We start from the raw sequence: 10,188 nt of genomic DNA, 5'->3' as shown, positions 1-10,188 counted from the left end.
ACAGAGTTTTATCTTATAGTTCTTTACTGTATTTTGCAAAAGTGAAACTTCCACATTTTGGCCAAATGATCAATGTATTTCTCTTCTGCTTTAGAGTGTAGGAGGCACTGCTTCTAGTATAGTCGTATCACTTAGATTCCAGTTCAGTTTTCTTAACATGGAGAACTGGGGCTTATTTCCTCACTAGAGGCCCTGGGGATTAAGCATCAGAGATCATTTAATCTGTTGTACCTAAAAGTGATCTTTTTCTTAGCACAGGTTTTCCCTGGCTCTTAACAACAACAACAGTCTGCCATTATTAGGTCAAGAAGCATTTGCCTCTTTTCCAAGTTTGTCTTGAATTACAAGACCCACCTTCTCATCCTAAGTATTTGTTAAGATTAAGGTCACTCAAACTATAAGAATAAAATTTCCTCTGCCAATAAAAGATTTTGTTGTTCAGTCACTCAGTCATGTCTGACTCTTTGCAACCCCATGGACTGCAAAATGCCAGGCTTCCCTGTCATTTACTGTCTCCCGCAGTTTGCTCAAACTCATGTCCATTGAGTTGGTGATGCCATCCAAGCATCTCATCCTCTGTCATCCCTCTGTCCTCCTGCCTTCAGTCTTTCCCAGGATCAGGGTCTTTCCCAATGAGTTGGCTCTTCACATCAGGTGGTCAAAGTATTGGAATTTCAGCTTCAGCATCAGTCCTTCCAATGAATATTCAGGGTTGATTTCCTTTAGGATTGACTGGTTTGATCTCCTTGCTGTCCAAGGGACTCTTTAGGTAGGAATTTCTGGAATATTTACAGATTGATGTCAAGAATATGGCCACTTAAATCATCCCAGACCATGTGCTATGAGGCATTTTGATACAGTACTATATAAGTTTATTGAAAGATTATAGACTTAATCTGAATAATTTGTCTTTTTATGGCTAGTGGATTAATCAGACCAGGTCTACACTAGGAAAATGATGAACTGAGTTAACCATCTGGACCATCCAAGTAAATACATTTCAATTACTTCCATTTCCTGAACCTTTCAGGTGAAAACCTACTTGGGGTTGAAGTATTTGGATATATCTTCAGTTTAACATTTCTTTTTGACAATGGAGCCCTTAAGGCTTAGACCAGTGAGCATTGCTTCTCTCTCAGGCATAATGGATAAAGTACTTATGGGGCTAGACACCATTTTGCTTTATCAAGCTTCCTTGGAATGTCATATTTGAATTTCTCATTGGTGAAATGCATTATTCTTCGGAAAATAAAAAAAATGAATTTCATAATGATGATGGATTCACAGAAAATGATATGGGGAAGTAAAACCATTCTGTTCTTTGGGTAGGACTGGAGGACACTGTTAGAGCCTTACTATCACTAGGCATGGATTGATTTGCTTGTTCTCTATTTTATTAGTTGCAATGAACTGACTAATGTATTAGAGGCAGAGCCTTTTGCAGGCCATATGATTAAACTGATTGGGTGTGCTTTGAGCTCTGTGTTCCTCTTTCCATTGTTTTACACTTCCTAGTCCCTTCCTTGACATCCAGCAGTATTTCACTTGGTTGCATTGTGACCCTTTTCACATCTGCCTCTGCAACTCCTCCTTGTAGCACCTGCTTGTTCCTGAATGTACTTGAGGTAAGACTGTTGATGACCTGTAAACCCCAATGTAACAAGTTTTCTGAAAACTACATTTACACTATCCTTCATTCATGGGAGTGAGTCAAGTAGGCTTTCTAGTCATGATAGAGCTAGTAGGAGCAAAACTTGAGGTCTGGAGATCTTTCCAGTACCCAATGAACTCATCGCACAGAGGTGACTGCCTAGCCTACCTATGAGTAAGAAGGAATGTAGACATAGGCTATGTTTACTGTATAGCAAAACAGAAGAAACCAAAAGCATCTGGTGAGATGTATGGATATATATTTTACCATTCTATTTTACTATCCTTGGTTTTTTGAGTTTGACCTTATATTTGTACAACCACGTTTAAATCTGAACTAGAAGGAAGACCTTTGCCATTATAGTCTAGGCAGCAGCTCTTCTGAAACTTAAATGCACTTTGAATCACCAGAAGGAATCTTGTTAAAATGCAGATTTTGACTCATTATGGGATGGGGCCTGAAATTATGCATTTCTAATGAGCTCCCAAGTGATGCAGATGCTGCTTGTTCTGCGGGCCAAACTGAACATCTTGGTGGTGGTTTAGTCACTCAGTGGTGTCTGACTCTTTGCAGCCCCATGGACTGTAGCCCGTCAGGCTTCTCTGTCCATGGAATTCTCCTAGCTAGAATACTGGAGTGGGCTGCCATTTCATTCTCTATGGAATCTTCCCTACCCAGGGATTGAACTCAGGTCTCCTGCATTGCAGGAGGATTCTTTACTGACTGAGTCACTAGGGAAGCCTGTTGAACAGCTTAAGTTTTCTTTTTATAGGAGGTGTTCTCAACCTGCATTACCACGGAGTCTAAGAGTCTATGTAGTTGCCTCAGGGACTAACTCAGAGGGCTGAATGGATAACCAAAGACATGAAAACTCTAGATAATACTTCTTTCATTTAAAAAATATATATATACTGTCTTTTTATATGTTTAGTATAATGGAATCCTGCATAAGATTTGATTAGAAAGATAATAGAGTTTGGTTTCTAAGAATACAAACAAAGAGAAATAACATTAAAACACTGATCTCAAGTATTTCACAAGGTAAAGACCTTCATTGGGCCAATGTATAAGAATAAAATCTCCTCCTAAGATGAAACATCTAGGTAGATATCTTTCGGATATTTGAATATCAGAGTTAGTATTCCCTGATTAAGCTCCAAATTTCCATGTGGGCCTATGCAAATGAAAAAGTACATTTTGCAAAATGCAATGGCTGGTGGCTCAGTCGGTACAGAATCTGCCTGCAATGCAGGAGGCCCGGGTTCAGTCCCTGGGTTGGGAAGATCCCCTGGAGAAGGAAATGGGAACACATGCCAGTATTCTTGCCTGGAGAACTCCATGGACAGAGAAGCCTGGCAGGCTACAGTCCAGGGAGTCACAAAGAGCAACTAAAATTTCACTTGCATGGCTTTACTAGCCAATTTGATGTTGGAAGGGAAAGAAGATAGAATTAGCTGTCAGGAGATCTTCCTTTCAGCTATTGCTCTATACTAAATGTAGGTGGTCTAGAACTCAGTATCACCTCTGTATGTATGTCTTCTCTTTGGTAAAGGAAAGAAATGGGACTTCCCCAGTGGTCTAGAGGTTAAAACTCTGCCTTTCAATGCAGGGGACACAGGTTAGATCCCTGTTTGGGAAAATCAGGTCCCACATGCCATGGAGTGCAGCCAAATTTTTTCTTTAAAAAATAGGAAGGAAGAGGGAGGAGCCAAGATGGCGGAGGAGTAGGACGGGGAGAACACTTTCTCCCCCACAAATTCATCAAAAGAGCATTTAAACATCGAGTAAATTCCACAAAACAACTTCCGAATGCCGGCAGAGGACATCAGGCACCCAGAAAAGCAGCCCAACTCTTCGAAAGGAGGTAGGAAAAAATATAAAAGACAAAAAAAGAGACAAAAGAGGGAGGGACGGAGTTCCGTCCCGGGAAGGGAGTCTTAAAAAGAGAGAAGTTTCCAAACACCAGGAAACCCTCTCACTGCCGAATCTGTGCCGAGCTTTGGAAGCACAGAGGGCAACATAAAAGGGAGGGGAAAAAAAAAATAAACAATTAAAAATCGCGGATTGTGAGCCCTACGGGAACTCCCCCAGCGGAGAAGCAGCGCAGACGCCTGCACACGGCATTAGCAAGCGGGGGCTGGGCAGGGAAGTGCGGCACGGGCTGTGTCCCTTAGAGTAAGAATCGGGCCGAATGTCCTGAGCGCTATCTGAGCGAAATAATTTGGGCTAGCAAACCAGACTGTGGGATATCTACCACGCGAAAAGCCAGCCCTAACCTAAGACACCGCCAGGCCCGCGCACAGAACAAAGGACTGAACAGAGATAGCCGGCTGCAGACCTCCCCCTCCGGTGACAGGCAACCAGAGCCGGAAGGGGGCAATCGCAGCCCCAGAGAGACACTATCTATAAAACTGTAAGCAGGCTTTTTTGCTAACTAAAACTTCTTGGGGGTCTGGACGGTCAACATCTGCCTGAGAAGGTGCGCCGGTTTTACACCCAGATAACCGAGTGGCGGGGAGGCGATAAGTCGCAGCATTGGCGCCCGCCAAGCACCTCATCGCCTGAGCTGCTCGACCTGGGAAGAACACAAAACGCAGGCCCAACCGAGTCTGCGCCTCTGAGGACTACCCGAGTGCCTGAACCTGAGCGGCTTGGACCTGGGAGCTCAGTCCAGGGCCGGCCTCTGATTGTTCCCGGTGGAACAACCTAGAGCCCAAGCAGTGTGGGCAGGGAGGTTACACGCGCCGTGAGCGGGGGCAGACCCAGTGTGGCCGAGGCACTTCGAGCGCACGCCAGTGTTATCTGTTTGCAGCATCCCTCCCTCCCTCCCCACAGCGCGGCTGAACAAGTGAGCCTAAATTAAAAAAAAAAAAAAAAAAAAATAGGGTCCTCCACCGTCCCCTTTGTGTCAGGGCGGGAACCAGACACTGAAGAGACCAGCAAACAGAAGAAGCTCTAACAGAGGGAAACGCCTTGGAAGCTACAGGCCATAGATTAAAACCCTGTGGTTACTACGGATTACATAGGAAGGGGCCTATAGATCTTGAGAAATATAAGTCGGACTAAGGAACTGCCAAAAATGAACTGAACCCACAATACTCACAACAAAACCAGAGAAAGACCTAGATATATTTTTACTATTTTTACGATCAATCTTTCTTTCTTTCTTTTTTTTTTTTAATTAAAAAAAAATTTTTTTAAGTCCTCTATTGTCCTTTAATTTTCACTTTTATAACTATTACTTTGCAAAAAAAAAAAAAAAGACCCTATTTTTTTTTTTCTTCTTCAGCAAACTTCATATATATATTTTATAATTTTTTGACCGTGGTTTTTTTTTTTTTTTTTCTTTTTCTTCTTTTCTTTAACATTGCATTTTTGAAATTCCAAACTCTACTCTAGATTTTTAATTTTAGCCATTTGATATATGTTATCAATTTTGTACCTATAGTTTTTTTCATAATTGCTGTGACTTTTTTTTTTTTCCTCTGTTTCTTTCTCTTCTTCTTTTATATAACATCGTATATCTGCAATTCCAAACTCTACTCAAGATTTTTAATTTATGCTTTTTGGTATTTGATATCAATTTTGTACCTGTATTTTCTTTATAATTTTTGCGACATTGTTTTTGTTGGTTTGTTTGTTTTCTCTCTTTATTTTTCTTCTTCTTCTTTTTTTTTTTTTTTTTAACGTTGTATTTTTGAAATTCCAAACTCTACTCTGGATTTTTAATTTTTGCTGTTTGGTATTAGTTATCAATTTTGTACCTGTAGTTTCTTTATTACTTTCACGACCTTGTTTGTTTTTCTTTGTTCGTTTTTTCTCTCTTTCTTTTCCTTCTCCTTTTCATTAACATCGCATTTTTGAAATTCCAAACTCTACTCTAATTTCTAATTTTTGTTTTTATGTATTTGTTACCAATTTTGTACCTTTAAGAACCCAATCTTCAGGACCCATTTTTCACTAGTGTACGAGATTACTGGCTTGACTGCTCTCTCTCCCTTTGGACTCTCCATTTTCTCCACCAGGTCACCTGTATCTCCTCCCTAACCCCTCTCTACTCTACCCAACTCTGAATTTCTGTGTGTTCCAGACGGTGGAGAACACTTAAGGAACTGATTACTGGCTGGATCTGTCTCCCGCCTTTTCATTTCCCCCTTTTATCCTTCTGGCCACCTCTGTCTCCTGCCTCCTTCTTCTCTTCCCTGTATAACTCCGTGAACATCTCTGAGTGGTCCAGTTGTGGAGTGCACATAAGGAAGTGACTACTGGCTAGCCCACTCTCTCCACTATTGATTCCACCTCATCTCATTTGGGTCACCTCTAACTCCCTCCTCCCTCTTCTCTTCTCCATGTAACGCTGTGAACCTCTCTGAGTGACCCTCACAGTAGAGAAACTTTTCATCGTTAACGTAGATGTTTTATCAGTGGTGCTGTATAGAAGGAGAAGTTTTGAAACTACTGTAAAATTAAGACCGATAACTGGAAGTAGGAGGCTTAAGTCCAATCCCTGACTCCAGGGAACTCCTGACTCCAAGGAACATTAATTGACAGGAGCTCATCAAACGCCTCCATACCGACACTGAAACCAAGCACCACACAAGGGCCAACAAGTTCCAGGGAAAGACATAACAAGCAAATTCTCCAGCAACAAAGGAACACAGCCCTGAGCTTCAAGATACAGGCTGCCCAAAGTCACCCCAAAACCATAGACATCTCATAACTCATTACTGGACATTTCATTACACTCCAGAGAGAAGAAATACAGCTCCATCCACCAGAACATCGACACAAGCTTCCCTAACCAGGAAACCTTGACAAGCCACCTGTACAAACCCACACACAGCGAGGAAACGCCACAATAAAGAGAACTCCACAAACTGCCAGAATACAGAAAGGACACCCCAAACTCAGCAATTTAAACAAGATGAAGAGACAGAGGAATAGCCAGCAGATAAAGGAACAGGATAAATGCCCACCAAACCAAACAAAAGAGGAAGAGATAGGGAATCTACCTGATAAAGAATTCCGAATAATGATAGTGAAATTGATCCAAAATCTTGAAATTAAAATGGAATCACAGATAAATAGCCTGGAGGCAAGGATTGAGAAGATGCAAGAAAGGTTTAACAAGGACTTAGAAGAAATAAAAAAGAGTCAATATATAATGAATAATGCAATAAGTGAAATTAAAAACACTCTGGAGGCAACAAATAGTAGAATAACAGAGGCAGAAGATAGGATTAGTGAATTAGAAGATAGAATGGTAGAAATAAATGAATCAGAGAGGATAAAAGAAAAACGAATTAAAAGAAATGAGGACAATCTCAGAGACCTCCAGGACAATATTAAACGCTACAACATTCGAATCATAGGGGTCCCAGAAGAAGAAGACAAAAAGAAAGACCATGAGAAAATACTTGAGGAGATAATAGTTGAAAACTTCCCTAAAATGGGGAAGGAAATAATCACCCAAGTCCAAGAAACCCAGAGAGTCCCAAATAGGATAAACCCAAGGCGAAACACCCCAAGACACATAGTAATCAAATTAACAAAGATCAAACACAAAGAACAAATATTAAAAGCAGCAAGGGAAAAACAACAAATAACACACAAGGGAATTCCCATAAGGATAACAGCTGATCTTTCAATAGAAACTCTTCAAGCCAGGAGGGAATGGCAAGACATACTTAAAATGATGAAAGAAAATAATCTACAGCCCAGATTATTGTACCCAGCAAGGATCTCATTCAAGTATGAAGGAGAAATCAAAAGCTTTTCAGACAAGCAAAAGCTGAGAGAATTCTGCACCACCAAACCAGCTCTCCAACAAATACTAAAGGATATTCTCTAGACAGGAAACACAAAAATTGTGTATAAATTCGAACCCAAAACAATAAAGTAAATGGCAACGGGGTCATACTTATCAGTAATTACCTTAAACGTAAATGGGTTGAATGCCCCAACCAAAAGACAAAGACTGGCTGAATGGATACAAAAACAAGACCCCTGCATATGTTGTCTACAAGAGACCCACCTCAAAACAGGGGACACATACAGACTGAAAGTGAAGGGCTGGAAAAAGATTTTCCATGCGAATAGGGACCAAAAGAAAGCAGGAGTAGCAATACTCATATCAGATAAAATAGACTTTAAAACAAAGACTGTGAAAAGAGACAAAGATGGTCACTACATAATGATCAAAGGATCAATCCAAGAAGAAGATATAACAATTATAAATATACATGCACCCAACACGGGAGCACCGCAGTATGTAAGACAAATGCTAACAAGTATGAAAGAAGAAATTAACAATAACACAATAATAGTGGGAGACTTTAATACCCCACTCACACCTATGGATAGATCAACTAAACAGAAAATTAACAAGGAAACACAAACTTTAAACAATACAATAGACCAGTTAGACCTAATTGATATCTATAGGACATTTCATCCCAAAACAATGAATTTCACCTTCTTCTCAAGTGCACATGGAACCTTCTCCAGGATAGATCACATCCTGGGCCATAAAGCTAGCCTTGGTAAATTCAAAAAAATAGAAATCATTCCAAGCATCTTTTCTGACCACAATGCAGTAAGATTAGATCTCAATTACAGGAGAAAAACTATTAAAAAATCCAACATATGGAGGCTGAACAACACGCTGCTGAATAACCAACAAATCACAGAAGAAATCAAAAAAGAAATCAAAATTTGCATAGAAACGAATGAAAATGAAAACACAACAACCCAAAACCTGTGGGACACGGTAAAAGCAGTCCTAAGGGGAAAGTTCATAGCAATACAGGCACACCTCAAGAAACAAGAAAAAAGTCAAATAAATAACCTAACTCTACACCTAAAGCAACTAGAAAAGGAAGAAATGAAGAACCCCAGGGTTAGTAGAAGGAAAGAAATCTTAAAAATTAGAGCAGAAATAAATGCAAAAGAAACAAAAGAGACCATAGCAAAAATCAACAAAACCAAAAGCTGGTTCTTTGAAAGGATAAATAAAATTGACAAACCATTAGCCAGACTCATCAAGAAACAAAGGGAGAAAAATCAAATCAATAAAATTAGAAATGAAAATGGAGAGATCACAACAGACAACACAGAAATACAAAGGATCATAAGAGACTACTATCAACAATTATATGCCAATAAAATGGACAACGTGGAAGAAATGGACAAATTCTTAGAAAAGTACAACTTTCCAAAACTCGATCAGGAAGAAATAGAAAATCTTAACAGACCCATCACAAGCACGGAAATTGAAACTGTAATCAAAAATCTTCCAGCAAACAAAAGCCCAGGTCCAGACGGCTTCACAGCTGAATTCTACCAAAAATTTAGAGAAGAGCTAACACCTATCCTGCTCAAACTCTTCCAGAAAATTGCAGAGGATGGTAAACTTCCAAACTCATTCTATGAGGCCACCATCACCCTAATACCAAAACCTGACAAAGATCCCACAAAAAAAGAAAACTACAGGCCAATATCACTGATGAACATAGATGCAAAAATCCTTAACAAAATTCTAGCAATCAGAATCCAACAACACATATAAAAAGATCATACACCATGACCAAGTGGGCTTTATCCCAGGGATGCAAGGATTCTTCAATATCCGCAAATCAATCAATGTAATACACCACATTAACAAATTGAAAAATAAAAACCATATGATTATCTCAATAGATGCAGAGAAAGCCTTTGACAAAATTCAACATCCATTTATGATCAAAACTCTCCAGAAAGCAGGAATAGAAGGAACCTACCTCAACATAATCAAAGCTATATATGACAAACCCACAGCAAACATTATCCTCAATGGTGAGAAATTGAAAGCATTTCCTCTAAAGTCAGGAACAAGACAAGGGTGCCCACTTTCACCATTACTATTCAACATAGTTTTGGAAGTTTTGGCCACAGCAATCAGAGCAGAAAAAGAAATAAAAGGAATCCAAATTGGAAAAGAAGAAGTAAAGCTCTCACTGTTTGCAGATGACATGATCCTCTACATAGAAAACCCTAAAGACTCCACCAGAAAATTACTAGAACTAATCAATGAATATAGTAAAGTTGCAGGATGTAAAATCAACACACAGAAATCCCTTGCATTCCTATACACTAATAATGAGAAAACAGAAAGAGAAATTAAGGAAACAATTCCATTCACCATTGCAACGGAAAGAATAAAATACTTAGGAATATATCTACCTAAAGAATCTAAAGACCTATATATAGAAAACTATAAAACACTGGTGAAAGAAATCAAAGAGGACACTAACAGATGGAGAAATATACCATGTTCATGGATTGGAAGAATCAATGTAGTGAAAATGAGTATACTACCCAAAGCAATCTATAGATTCAATGCAATCCCTATCAAGCTACCAACAGCATTCTTCACAGAGCTAGAACAAATAATTTCACAATTTGTATGGAAAAACAAAAAACCTCGAATAGCCAAAGCGATCTTGAGAAAGAAGAATGGAACTGGAGGAATCAACCTACCTGACTTCAGGCTCTACTAC

This window comes from Bubalus kerabau, chromosome X, assembly GCF_029407905.1.
Source record: "Bubalus kerabau isolate K-KA32 ecotype Philippines breed swamp buffalo chromosome X, PCC_UOA_SB_1v2, whole genome shotgun sequence".
NCBI classification, from domain to species: Eukaryota; Metazoa; Chordata; class Mammalia; order Artiodactyla; family Bovidae; genus Bubalus; species Bubalus kerabau.
Note: the sequence above shows the minus strand (reverse complement) of the source record.